Source organism: Stegodyphus dumicola, chromosome 2 (genome assembly GCF_044657685.1).
Source record: "Stegodyphus dumicola isolate Sdum_Otavi_A_Nest chromosome 2, ASM4465768v1".
Lineage (NCBI taxonomy): Eukaryota > Metazoa > Arthropoda > Arachnida > Araneae > Eresidae > Stegodyphus > Stegodyphus dumicola.
In genome coordinates, this window is record NC_140769.1 from 95508354 (window position 1) to 95523455 (window position 15102).

The 15102-nt window shown below is 33.5% G+C and overlaps 1 protein-coding gene across 1 annotated transcript in view; it reads left to right on the forward strand.

Moving 5' to 3' along the window:
- Window positions 1-2733: 2733 nt before the first annotated feature.
- The window catches only part of LOC118192517 (uncharacterized), a 251275-nt gene continuing 238906 nt past the window's right edge, over window positions 2734-15102 (forward strand). The window contains exon 1 of the mRNA XM_085810942.1: window positions 2734-2751. The gene's annotated coding sequence lies outside the window, so the exon portion shown is untranslated. The remainder of the gene's footprint in view (window positions 2752-15102) is intronic.

The following is a 15102-nucleotide window of genomic DNA, read 5'->3' on the forward strand; positions in this document are numbered from 1 at the left end:
GAAAATTATAGAGTCATGTTTTCAATTCTGAATATAAATGCACAGCTATTTTTAAGGCAAGCAACAATTAAACATTTTTAAGCTATTAATTTATCTTTACTAAGCGTAGAGTAATTTATCATATACTGGATTCAGCGATTAGGTTGCAAAATTCTTTTCGTGGTTAAAATCATTCCTAAACATTTTACAACACTTTTCCATTTCGTTTCTGTGCAGCTGTGATGATTCTGTGCATAATATGTTAAAATATCTTGACGCGAACCTCTGTTTGATCGCTTTGACTTTCCAATTTGATTTAGATTACAACTTTAGTAAAGTACAACTTTGATATCTTCATTAACTGAAGATACAGAAGTATGTAATCATAAACGAAGCCTCTAAAAAATCAATCTTAGATACATTGCCAGAGGCTGTCAGTTGTAAAACTTGGAATACCGTTAAGTTCCTAATTACCGTAAAATGTTCAATTATTCAAGGTATTTTTTACTTCTCTTTTACACACAGCATTTGAAAGAAAACAGAGAATAAAAAAATAACGTGTTTGGAAACGCTATGTGTTTCTAGAAATAAACCGAAAGTTATGCCAAGATTTGCATGGCCCAAGTACATCTCTCCTTCGATAGAAATTCCTGAAAATTTAGTGGCTAAACGTGAATAAACTGCAGTTAAAAAAATTAGCATGTTAGGAAAAAATCATAAAGAAATTGCATTAAAAAAAATAAGACGCCCCTAAATTTCGTAAACAGAAAATGACGGAAATAAGTACTAAACCTGCAAAAGTTTACAGCTTAAAAATATTTAAAAAACGAAATAAGTGTCTAAAAATTTATAGTTAAAAATTGTTTGAAAATACATAAATTATTCCTAACTGAAATACCAAACTTGACTGAAATAAAATTTCTAAGGTGGTACCTAGCGAAAACAAAACACGTCTGTTTAATAGATGAAAGGTCTGTTGCTGTTGTGACTTATCTCATTTGTCTGAGAGTAACATCAGGACAAGCCCACGAAATTCATCGGGGCAAGAAGTGCAAGATTGCGTCTGTCGTTGGCAAGAGCCTTGACCACCATGCAGAGAACAGTAGGACTTTGCTCAATTTCCACGCAATTTTGATGGACAGCACCCCCGGGGGTGACGGGTCGGAGAGTCTCCCACACCTCCTTTCCCTACCATCGTCGTCTCAAGAGGACTTTTGGTTTGCCTATGTAGAGTGCCTCATGCCCCATATACACTTTAAAAACATGCATGCCTTCTCTGGGATTCGCGCCCCGGGCCTTTCGGTACAGCAGCAGTCAGAGTTGGTAACCAATATCCCAGTTGGGCGGCAAATGAAAGGCCTTGGAAGATTACCAATAAAAGTTAGAAAAATAAATGTTCTGAAAACGTACAAATATTTAATGATCTAACGTGCATGACTAAAATTGTTTTGGTGCTAAAAATCTTTGCACAAGCTCTGCAACCTTAAAGTTTCTTTACATAGTCAAACCTCGCTACAACACGGCTTATAACCAATTCACCCGATATAATGAACGAACCTTTTAGTTCCATCCAATTGTGAGGTGTTTCTCCCACCTTCTTAGTATGCCATCGTGGTGTAATGGCCAGCACACACGTATTCGAGAGGTCCGAGGTTCGAGTCTCGGCGAGGGCACTGATAATTTTTCATCTCTCTTGCTTCAAAAAATACCTAATGTCTCTACACAATAACCTCAAAAAATATGAAAATCGAATATAACGAATCATAAAGATATCTTTGAAACTTTAACATATTTTGTAGTAATTTCTGGACGTTTTAAGGAATAACGTAGTAACCGTTAAAGTCATTCCTAAAATGCCGGAAACGGGAACGTTTTCGGAAAACTTGTGGGAAGTCCTCCGAAAGAAAAAAAAATACTCAGTATTCCTTTTTTTAAAAATTCAGACACTAACTCTTTGTTTTCGTAATAATAGCAGTTAAGAAGTCAACAATTAAGTTAATTACTTTATTCAAATACTGAAACAAGCTGACCATAAACATCTTCCTTCTCTGTTCCATACAAACTCATGCCTGTGGGGGGGGGGCTATGACGATAAGGTTGACAAACATGTTTATTGCCAACCTAGAGGAAATTATTCCACACCACATTTAAGTCAAGTTGATTATTCCCGGGAAATATGCTGGAAGGGAAAAATTTCCCAGGAATAAAAAATAGTGAAAAGCTTTCAGGGAAACGATATCCCTGAAAAAGAAATCCTTGTAATAATCAAGATTTACCAATGATCTCTCTCCAGAAACGCTATGGTAGGGGAAATAATTTCATTATTCGTCATGTAAGCTTGTATAAATTATTTTTGAGTTTCCGGTATAATTGTTTGATTTAACAGATGTTATTTAAACATTAAGCCATGCAAATGACTTTCAATATGATAACAAAAACATAAAAAAGGACGCATTGGGCAGGAACTATATCATATATCCTTAATGACAACAGGAATATATTAGTCGCAAGATATGTTTCACGACCTTTACGGTACGCCACACACTATCTCCAATGAAACTCAGTTTGTTTTTGCTTATAAAGAAACTTAAGAGCATTATGGAAGAAAAGTAGGAGAAATAAACGTTCAGCTGCTCAGGTGCCGGCTAAAGGAGGGGAAGCGGGAAGGAGGGTGCATAGGTAAGGTGACGTAAGGTGTTGACCCGATTCTGTGCACCCAAGTCCGGCTTCAGACCTTCCTCGGAATGAGTCGTGACGCTACACTCCGTAAACGTAAGTACACATTTAAATTTTCACTCCCGCAATGTCACTGTGGGTTCCATGGTGTATGCATGTGTGATAATGTGCATCGGGAGATGTTTTGATCTGTAAGACAGAGTTTTAATTAATATAATGCTTAAAGTAATTTTTTTTAACGGAGTTAATTGAAAATCCCCGGTGCATGGTGATATGCAAATTGTTCCTTCGAATGCTTTTTTGCATGTGTTACTATTTTTATATATTAGGAGCGGGAAATTCGAATCCGCAAATCCCATGAATCAGTCTCGCATTCGTCTTTAGCGTCACAGTGCAGGTATGCATTTGTAAATCTTTACAATAAATCAGTTTTTAATTTTTCTAAATTTTCAGTTTAATGTTCCATGCTTTGCATTTAACCGCGTTAACCTCTTTAAACAATATTTCTGTTTTTCCTTGCTTTCTTTGAATGAGGAATGTTTTAAGAAATTTCAAATGCTACTCAAATATTTTTTCAACAGTTGTAATTATTTGTTTCATCTCTTGAATTTCATTTACGATTTCTTATTAAGTATATATTTATTTTGAAAAACTATGTGATTTATTTTATTAAGCAAAGGTTTAAAATTTTGCATTAATTAAACATTTCTAACATTAAGTTTTCTCTTTATAATTACCATTATTATAAGAAAGATTCAGGAAAGAGAATTTAGGATTTGTCTCTCTCTGTTATATACAGTACATTTCAAAACGCATAACAATGTACAATCTGCTCCCTGCCAAAACAAAGAATCCGCAAAAGCCTTGTTTCTTAAAAAGCAGATTTAAAGCTTGAAAAACCTATGAAACATAAATTGGTTTCGTATAATATTTCTTTATATGAGTATCTTGATATTTTAACGCAGATCAAAGCATCCAAAATCGGTTCAAAAGAAAAGTTCATATAGATAAAAATATTAAAAAATGCACATTCGTGTTTTTGCCATGGTGTTGCTTATATTTTTATGTTTTGTTATTACTGAAGAGCAGTAATTAAATGATATGCTAAACTAATACTAAATAATTCTCATAAAAACATAATATAAATATTCTTTTAATTAAATATATATTCTTTTAAATAAATAATAAGTATTTATTTATATTTTAAATAAATAAATATATTATCCATAAAATAAATATTTTTATTACAAAATAATCTATCATTAGATCTTCCATTAGCTGATGTAAATTAGAAATGTTAGTCGATGTAAATGCATTAGCGATTCATACGTTTATTTTCCAAGTTAGTATCTTTTAACTATTACATTAAAATTATGCCAAGCTTAAAGTTTCTATCCTTATTATATCTATATAAGCTTAAAGTATCTATTTCTTAAGTATCGATGTTAAAGTTTTCCAGAAACATTATTGCTCTTAGCAATTTTTTAAAATTATTTTTAACATTAGAATTTATTTATTTCAATTGAGTCGGTAGCAATTAACTAGCTGTTATTCCTGTTTATGTTTCAACTCTTACACCAAGAGTTCTCAAAATACAAGTATTAAATAAAAAGAATTTAAAATATTTTAGACTGATCTGTTAACTACTATTTTTATCTATATGAACACTATATTATATTTTATTGGTGCTTATTAGTTGAAAAGGATCTCAAAACTCTTATTAGCCTAAAGAGGCATGTCTTGAAGCGCCATTTTACTTCAAATCACAATAAACGGCTGTATCACTTTTCAAATTATTGCCACTAAATATGATCGTCCTGTATTATATTTAAAGAAATGAAATAACGAAGAATCTGCATGAATTTACGTATGTTTCTCGTATTGTGAAAAAACAATGGTATCTGGAAATTTCTTTTCAAGTTAATCCCAGATTTTTGTTCATTTAATTTAGGCAAAGCACATAAATTTTATCTTCGCAATTCCATCACAGTTTTGGCTAAAAATACCAGTGGGAATGGAATTCTATCCTTTTATTCTTACCATCATACTCTCCAGAAAATATTCAAATTGAGAGATTTTATGCGGTTCATTACAGGAAGTCCCAGACGTCTATGCCTTATCAGCGATTCTAACTAAACCACGGTATAGGGCTCTTATTATACTATAGTAGCGTCTTTGGCCGGCTACTGTAATTCCGTCCATATATATAGATCTACATATGTGATTTGGGTCATAGTTTCGCTTCTTATATAGTATATTATATATAACGTACAATGATGATCCTATGAAATCATATATGTGAAATCATACACATATACTTTATAATGTTTTTGAATTGGAGAAGTAGGTTAAAATATTGAAATCGGAAAGGTATATACGTATAATATGTGTTATCATTATATTACTTTACATAATTTATCAGTTAAACTTGACTACGCTCCGCCGAAACTTCTGAAACTCTCGCCGACAAATACGACGGGCGATACTACTCAGCATTAAAACTTGAGAGAAAAAAATCATTATTATTTGTGATTTATGAGTAAATCGGATAAATGTTATTAAGATGAGTTTACGGACAGCAGTCTTAAGTGTGAAAGAAATTTTATACATTTAAAGGCATAGAAGATTTTATAGAATATCTTCCCTCGAGATAATTTTAAAACTTTCTTTAACTCATTTTGCAATAAAAATGCAAGCGAATAAGTAACTAAATACAAATGAAATAGTAAAATTAATTAGACATGGATGAAATGATAAATTAAACTCAGTTTCTAGGTGTTGAAAAATTGCAAGAAAATGAAAATAATTAAGACATAAGTTTCAGCATTTTTAAATACAATCACCTGCATTCTATACTAAAACACAGAATAAAAATTATCTATCCCAATTTTTTTCAAATATGTAACTTTTTCGTAACTAATTATTTCACTGCAGCTATAATGAAAGCACGTCATTTTCTCAAGTATTAATATATAATTCTTTTGCTAATGAGTTTCTTATTAAAGATAATTTAAGTATATTTTTGAAAAATGTTCTGCATGATCTAGAAATTCATGCCCTTATTTTTTCATTATCAGTTACCTGCGTAAAGAACTATCGAGCAATATTAGAACTATATTAAAATTTACGATATCATTTTATGTGAATACCAACTAGCCTTCAAGCATTATCAAGAAGCTATCAGTTTGCAGAAAGGCACAGTTTAGGAAGCATGAGTTCTCAGATTTGTTTTTCAACGAGTGAGCCTGCCTACTTTTTTTGTTTGGGGGGGGAGGAGTTGAGAAAGAGAGTTGTTAGATTATATCAAAGTACACTAGGATATCTGATTAAGGGATGCCTTCGAGAGGAACTGGGTATGTGTACACATTACTCACGGGTAAAACCGTACAAAATGCGCCATGTAAAAATGGTTTTGAACCTCGATCGAGTTACCTGTGTTCAGCTTCCTATCCGCTAATCTGTGCGTTAGAGAGTGGAAAATACTGGAAGTTGCTTGTGTGTACAGCAATGAAAAATAGATAAAAGGTGGTTCTTCATTATTAAGTTCACCACATAAGGTATACCTTCCAATAAACCTCAAATACTTTCTAATAATTCATTAAAGAATGGATCACTCAGCTGAACTGAAAAAAAGTTAACTTTTATAAACATATTACTACATTTTAGGTGAAACTAATTCTTAATTAAATGAAACTGTTTTTACAACTTCATGCAGTAGAGAAACTGACAATTCCTTAATTTATAATACTTTCAGAAAAGGCTGTTCAAGTGCCTTTTTCTTTTTTCTTTTCTTTTAAAGGCAACTTTTACCGACCTTTGTAATATCTTTCATGTTAAAAATGGACGCAAAAACAATGAAACATAAAGCAAAAATTTGAAACAAATAATGAAAACCTATATCGTTTATAACTATCACACTGTGAAAACGATTACAAAATATTTTTCAGTACTCATAGCAAATTTTTATGCTTTTAAAAAATTTTAAAGAAGGCTAAAGGATAGAAAGAAGATTTCTTTAGAATCTCGGTTTATATCAAATTTCCGAATATCCAGTATTTTAAGGATAGCCACGAATTATTGATTACAGTGACGAATCTAAGATAAGCGATACGTAGGACCGACAAAAAGTGCCTAAGTTGGGAGTCTAACTTTGCATATAAATACATATGAATTTTAATTAAATAGGATCAGTTGGAAAAGCCTTTCTTTGGGAAAAATGTATGTAATAGGACATGTAGGTTTCATACATATCCGCACAAAATATTTTCTCCATAAAACGGAGTTATTTCGATACCGATAATTTAACAAACTTCTCTGACAATTTCAATGGTTTTTTGTCACTTAAAATTTCTTCACAGCCGGTTAATAATTTTTCTTTTTCTTTGCCTTGTAGCCAGAATGCGGTTTTAGTTAGAATCTATGTTTTCCATAATTTATGATCCTCTTCATGGGCCAAGACCTTCTGTCAAGGTTGTAGCTGCCATTTGCTTTTCTAGTAGATCTCAGTGTCGGCTTCTGTAACGATTTATTCACGTATCTTTGTCAGCTAATCGATTGTCAGTTCTTTGTTACGCAAATCCAACAGCTCGCTGAGGTTATCATTATCAATTTCTAAACCTAATTGTCTGACTAGATGACAACGCCTATTACATAAGTGATTTTCTCGTGTTGTTTTCGTTTCGCATTTGAAAAAGAATGTGCAGATTTCTTTTCGGACAACATTAAGTTTTTTTTTTTTTTTTTTTTTTTTGAGAAATTTCATTCCAGAATTTTCCAAGGAACGTAAAGACTTTACTAACTTTGAATTAGCGTAAATAGGGGTATTACTGAGAGAGGCTATAAGTCAGTTTCCTTAAGAGGTCGGTATCAACTCAAATGACGAGGTATGTCCATTTTGTACGCATCCATTTTGTTTGAACCGGGTCTACCAGAAATTTTGCTTTTGCACCAGCAGTCTATATTTGCTGGAATTTAGTCTATTGAGAGTCGTTCAGGGATCGAAGGAACGTATAAAATGCTAGATTTCGTAATATTTACAAAAGAATTATCTTTAAATTTAAAAATGCTGAAATATGACTATTTGCGTCAAATAAAACAGCGATATATGTCTACGACCAACGATTGCGAAAATAAAGGTCGGGTAAGGACTTTTGTGAACACGGTGTGTGTATGATCGAATTTCCAATTGAAAAGGGATACACTATAAAAGTGACAATCAAAATCCTCGCTAGTGCTAATTACTGAATGCCAAAATAAGGAAAATATAATTTTTTGTAATATTACTCAGAGCTTAGAGCTCGTACTAGACTCAAAAACTAGTTATAACTTATCTGCGATTTCATTTACAAGTATCCATTTTCGACAGAATAACTATTACATAACCATTTGGAGAATACATACTGATCTGTAAAAAAGGAAAAGCATCAAATTTAGGGACTGACATATTTTCTAGCTATAAAGCTTCCGTATAATTTACGATTTCTTTTAGTTGAAGATCATTCATTTTCTGTCTTTTATTTCATTGTTTCTTGATTATAATATTTAGAGTCTCATGATATTTTATAGTTATTCTGCTTGTAGTTTTGGTTATTTTTAATAATCATCTGAAAAGTATAATTGGCTAAAATTTGTTATAAAGTTAGTTAGTTTATCTAATTCATTCCTCTGTAGAGACATTAGGTATTTTTGAGGCCGGAGAGATGAAAAATTAGCAAACGCCTTCGCCGGGAATCGAACCACGAACCTCTGGAATATCGGCCCAGTGTGCAGAACCACTACACCACGAAGACACGCTAGGAAAGCGGGAGAAATACTTTATACCTCAAAAACGAATTTCGAGAATGTACAATAAGCGATTTTTCGAATTCTTATAAACCAAGTATTTAGGGAATATGCTTATAAAAATTGTAGCTGTTTTGTTATTTATTGAAAATGTTGTATATCACGAAATAATTCGGTTCTCACGAAATTTAAATATACCTATTCAGAAACTATTTTTTTAACCTATAATATTTATGCGATCTGAAATTTAAATTTGCAGTCTTTTCGATATTTAGATAGAGAAATTAGCTGCCAAAGTCTTGGATCTGTGTTCCAGTAGCGGAGAGCGCTCACCAGCAGTCAAGCGGTAAAGTCGCGGAACACTGGTGGTTCCACCTGAGATAAAATCCTGCCGAAAGGGTTGGCTACATGGGCGTTGTTGTGGTTTTCCTCATGTTTTAACGACGTAATGCGAGCCAGTTTCCCTTAGAAAATCCTCCTCGAAGGCATCCCTTCTGTTAGGCAGATAGCTCTCGAGTGCTTTGCTATAATCAAATAATCGAAACCAATCGTTGAGAAGACTGGGATGTTTTTATGTGTATAGATTCTTTGAGACTTTGGGATACTTAATGTGCTATACAGCTAAAAACCATTTCCAACTGGGAAAATTTTGTTCACCTATAAATGTATCATCAGACAAAACGAATATTCTTAGTGCAAAAACTCATAGATGAGCTTATTAATTTTTGGGAAGTACGAATAAAAAATAATGAAATCTGTATCTTATTTATTTTTTGACAAGTACGAATAAAAATTAATGAAATCTGTATCTTCAAATCTTTGAATAAGATTTATATTACCATTTATAGATTTTCTGGTGCGTTATTCAAGTTTGTTTCTAAGAGAAGTGAAAATAGTATAACCACGAACTTCAAATCGCTAAAATTTTGAAATCTTTGGGTTAGCTTATTAAGAGAAAATACATAACTGAATCTTTGTGGGCCACATAAGCCTGCTTCGGGAGCCGCATGCGTCCCGCCAACCTCCAGTTTGAGACCACTGATCAAACAGACAGGTTTTCCGTTTTCGAAATGCCCAGTTCCAGCAGAAAACTTCCTGTGGTTTAAAATACGCGAAACAGCTTGCATTTCGAAGGCAATGTGATTCAACTCCACCAAGCCACCAGAGCGTTCTACAACGTTATCAACGGTATAGAGTCACTGGCTGCTTGTGTAAAGTCAAGAATCCCGGAGGCATATAAGCATTCTGTACCACGCCACGCGCATAGGAAAACATCCGTACCAATAATTATACATACTTTCAGATAACATCATTTTTTTTTTTTTTTTGGCGTAATGACGTTTAAACTGGATACTTACGTTTTTGTTTTCGTTCAATAACGCGCATGAGTGACACGGAAGCGTCAAAATTATTGTTTATTTCCTTTCAAACGAAAGCATTTAGCTGCAACATTCTGCAGATACTTTCTTGTTTCATGGAATAGTAGAATTATAAAATCTTCAGATGCTGTTAATATCAGAAGCAATCTTAAGCGCTTATGTTACATAAATAGTTGAGTTCGTGAATTTAGTGCAAAAACCAAAACACGAGGATCTCTATCCAAGTGTAAAGGCATTGTGTGATAGTAAGTATATTATTATTATTGTTTGTTGCAATTTGTTGCTTTCATATTGCAGAAAATATTTCCTTTTCAAATATTATGTTTTTTCCGTGTTAATGCCCATGTCATTCTAATATTCTGTTTCCTTAAATGAAAGAAGAAATTGCATTAAGTACTGTCGCTGACTTTAATACACGTGCATAAGAAAAGAAACTTCCTTCTCTGACAAGCACTATTTTTTGCAGAGGTACAAATACAAAAGATGTTACACATTAAAAAATGGGGAATATTCGTAAAATAATATTTTCAATTTAAAATACAAATCTCTGTTCCAAATCTATATTAGTCTAACTTCAAAAATATATTGTACTTTCTTAGACTGATTATAAAGTATTGTGAATTTATTATGTACCATGTTAAGCTCTCCACGTCGTTTTTGATATTTCAGAAAACTGACTTGTCTCACGCTTTCCCAGATTGCATCAGCAGAGAATGGATATATAATGAACATGAAATAATGAATTAATAATCACAACACCTTTAGTGTAAAAGGTTTTAAATTACGAATACATTTATTAAAAGTCTCTGCGCTTAATATTAATACACATTAACGGAATCAGCCCCAGAAGACATAATACTTTTTCTCTCTAGAGGGAAAAATCACCATATTTTTTATATTATATTCACCACACTAGAGTGTTATAATAAGCGTAGTCTCATAGCAACAAAAATACAACGCACGTATAATCTTTTATGTATTGCTGTCAAAATGTAAAGAAACGGTATGGAGGTGTACCCTCGAGCTTAAGCAAAGTCAAGGCGTTTCTAAGCGTTGAGGAAATTATGTCATAAGCCATATCCAGTCACGAGGACGGATTTTTCTCTGTGTGCGTGGTGCAGTACAGAATGCTTATATGCATCCCGGAGGGTCAAGAGTTTCTAACGAAACAATGGAAAAAGTGTTTCCGCATAGAACATGAATGCGTTTCATCAAAATTAAACATCTTCCTCAACATTTTACAAAGGTAAATGAATCATTTTCTTCTCAATTCGCTGGTATGTTGCATCTTGATGTTTTGCAAATGCGGTTTATTTCCTCAACTGAAAGACGATTTCGAAAATTGTATCTTCCACTTCATTGACATAGCGAGATTCATTAACACGTGAATGATGAGCTCCAAAATCATTAAAGTGGTCAACATGAAGAAAATGGTATAGCATTTTTCAGACGGCCACCAAGGTCTTCCGATCTTGCACTAGCGATTTCTTGCTTTGGGTGTGTATTAAAGACAATACCTATATGCTCTTACCTCCAGGAACATTAGAAGACTACATTGCAACTGTTTTGCTGATTATTAGCGCGAAAATGTTACAACGTATATGAGCAGAATTGGAATACCATTTGGACATTTTGCAAAGAAATCGAACATTGGTAGTATAATAAACTAAAATCTAAAATATTTTTATTTCATTTTATGTATTACTTAATTTTTGTTCTTTGCAATAAGACTTATAGCATTGGATGCCTGATAATCATTTATAATAACCCTATATTTTGTGTTTTTTGTTTTATCAGACCATAACTGCTAAAGAAAAACTGGAAAGTTTTGTGATAATTAAAAATTGCCCTATAGAAATGTTCTCAGCTACCTAAGTTTTTCAATACTTGTTTGAAACATTGTACTGATATTTATTTGTCCCCGACTTCGAAAAAATAAGAAACTATCACCATATGATAAGATTTCGTAATTTTTCTGTCACTTATTTTTAATTTGTTCTGTTTATTTTTAATGACATAGAAGTCGTGTTAGAATCATCACAATATTTACAGTTCTATGACTGCATACGAAAACAGAGCTGAGTTATAAAAACTATGCAAAATCATAATTCAAGAGCTAGTTGTCTTAAATAGCTTCGCCAACTTTTTAAGAGTATTCGACGTCCACAATTGTCATTTCCGGCTTTTGACTAGATAAGTATTTATTATGCAGAAGAAAGACTCTCATTTTTCTCCTCTAATTGACTATACCTCTTAGGAGCAGCCTCATAGCTCTTATAATACTGTAGACCACTGTTTCTTAAACTGTGGGTCGCGGCACCTGCAATAGGGGTCAACAAAAATTTTAGAAATATATCTGATATTTCTTTAATTTATTATAGTAAAACTACAATTACCAAATATTTTTACATAATGTATCTGAAAATAGATAAAGACAAGGCAGTACATGCAAAGAAAAAAACGAAAACATTTCGACGCATTTTTTTTATAATAGAAACGCTCATTTTACTTTAAAAATTAAAGTTAATGACTTAAAACTGTGATAGTATATAAAAGTGCAAGTGAAGAAAATGATATTTTTCACTCATGCTTGTATCGGATATGCGCAATGCTAATGGGGTCCCACAAAAGTTTCGTAAATATTATGGGTTCTCCACACCAAAAAATTTAAGAAATTCTGCTGTAGACAAAGAAAGTTGATTTTCGAACTCAAACTTAGGGATATGTCATACGCTCATACACTATAAAGAGTAATGCACGAGGGAAATATAAATTGTCCTTCTTAAATAAACCCATTATTTCAAAATCTAAACAGAACAGGTGAATGCAGGGCCGGACACCTGGACGGCATTTTATGACAAATCGAATATCGTTCTGTACCCGCAGCTGTCTAGTTGAGCACGGGCTGACTTCATGTACTCCATTTATCTTTTTGTGCCTTAAGTGACTATGTGTATGTACCTGTTTTTTGTGCTCTCTGTTTATGCATTTTACGCATTGTGCTTTGTGTATTGTTGCCTATTCATTTTTATGTTTTTTTTTTTTTTATGCGTACGTCTTATTATCCAAGTATTTTTAGTTTAACTACCTACTATCTGTAACACCACAGCTTGCCTCTTCAAACTGTAATACAATCCTACTAATGCCCTTGTAAGGCCATGTACTTCCCTTTGACAACCTCAATAATCTCCTGGTGCAGCCTCGTTTGGTTCCAGGAAGCTTTTGCCGTAGTTAGAGGAGGGTTTGGAACACATGCCTGTTTACCTCTGTTAGACACCAGGCGTTCCAGTCCTCCGTAACCTACCTACCTACCTACCTACACTACAGTTGGCCAGACATGTAGAAACAACGCCTTTATATAGGTCTCTAGGAATATTAGAGAATGTTCATAATACTGGGTTGTCGCAAATGAAATGGCCGATTTTAGCGGCGTTTGAAAATGAAGAGAACAAAAGTAATAAGAGTTTAAATGAAGAGAATAAAAGTAATAACTGTTTAAGTAATCTACAGCAGCTTTAATGCATTGTTTCTAACTTGTGGCAAGTTTTTTTAACACTATGTTTGTAAATATCAGTGTTAGTGGAAGTGATGAAATCCTTTACTGTCTGATACGTTGATTTCTTAGGAAAAAATGCTGCTCAAATGTCCCAAAAAAGTAATAATCTGTTGAGCAAATTTTAATGATAATATCGGGAATAAAGCCCAATTTTGTGCAATCAAGAAGTTTTTGTATCACTCAGTGTTGTATACCAAGTTCTGCGCTAGTACTGAACATAACTGAAATTCATGAAAATAATAAAAGATGCTACTCTTACAAGGTTTGATGAAATTAAATCAGTACTTTAATTGTGTAGAGTTTTAGGAAGGTGTGTTTCTTCGTGGAGGACAGTTTTAAGCATTGATTTTTCATGACCGTTTGTCGAAGAGTTACCTGCCGGTATTCTGTTAGAGAAATGGACTTATTTTTCATTACAATATAGAATATCTAGTGCAGCTTAAAAAGCCATTTTCCCTGCCCCTTCCTCCAGCTTTCTTGTTTCACGTACGATTTATTTCGCGAATTTTTGCATTTCGAAGCAAGAAATACGAAAAATTAGCTACGCTGTCACCGAAATTGGAACTCTACGAAAGCACACAGTGGGAAGGGTGAAAATGTATTAATTTCTATTTTTGTGATGTAGCCGTTCCTCAATAGACACTAATGCCGGCTAGCTTTAAACGGATTTATTAACAGAGCACACAGGAACGGTTACAAACAAAAGAAATATACATAAAAATGAAACATATACCAAATGGAACATCAAACATTGAGAATAACATAACATAGTAAGCTTTCATCATGGCGGCTGGAGGTCGACTGACGTTTTTTCATATCGCCACGAGATGGCGTTTAAATAAAATAGTTCGGTTACAGTTCGTGAGTTCATGGCGTGAATAAAATAGTTCAATTACACTTAAATAGGTCTGTTACATCCTCCCCCTCTGACTTCGTAGACGTCTCGGCAAGAAGTCAGGAACTGACATTTGTCTACTTTGTGCAGCGGGCGAAGAATCAGATGGACGGGCTCCAGTTTGACGAGGAGTAGATTTTACATCACCAGCACCTTGTGCAACAGGTGCAGATTCGGATGGTATTACACGTTTCGGGCGTCCTCCTTTCTTTAAGGGAACCACTGGAATTACACGAGCTGAGTTTTGCTTATTTCGATCTTGATATGGTTTCAAGGCTGAAACATGATACTTGCCGAGAATTTTTTCTGGTTCATGAGGATCGGCAATATCATAAGTGGTTGGAGATCTTGTAGTCACTATCACATAAGGACCATCTCTCTTGGGCATGAATTTAGCAGTTTTCTTCAGTGGACCTTTGCTGATTGGGTGGAGGGTGACCCAAACTTTATCTCCAGGAACGAATTTCGGTGTTTCTCTTCGTTTTTTGTCAGCATATCGTTTCTGCTTATCTTGATGCATTTCGACTCTTTCTCGTACCTGTTGTACATTTCTTGCAAAACGTTTCAAATATGGAGTAATTTCGGGAACAAAATTATCGTTCTCAATTACGGCTTTTATATCATGCTTTACATCATCTAAGGTTCGTAACTCTCGTCCAAATTGAAGAAAAGCAGCAGAATGCCCAGTTGAATCACATTTGGCTGTATTCAAAGCAAACCTTATTAATGGCAGTTTATCCTTCCATGACTGATGGTCGTTACCAACAAGTATTGCTAAACGTGGTTTCAGATCTCTATTCTTCCTTTCAACTGGGTTAGATTGTGGGTGATAGACA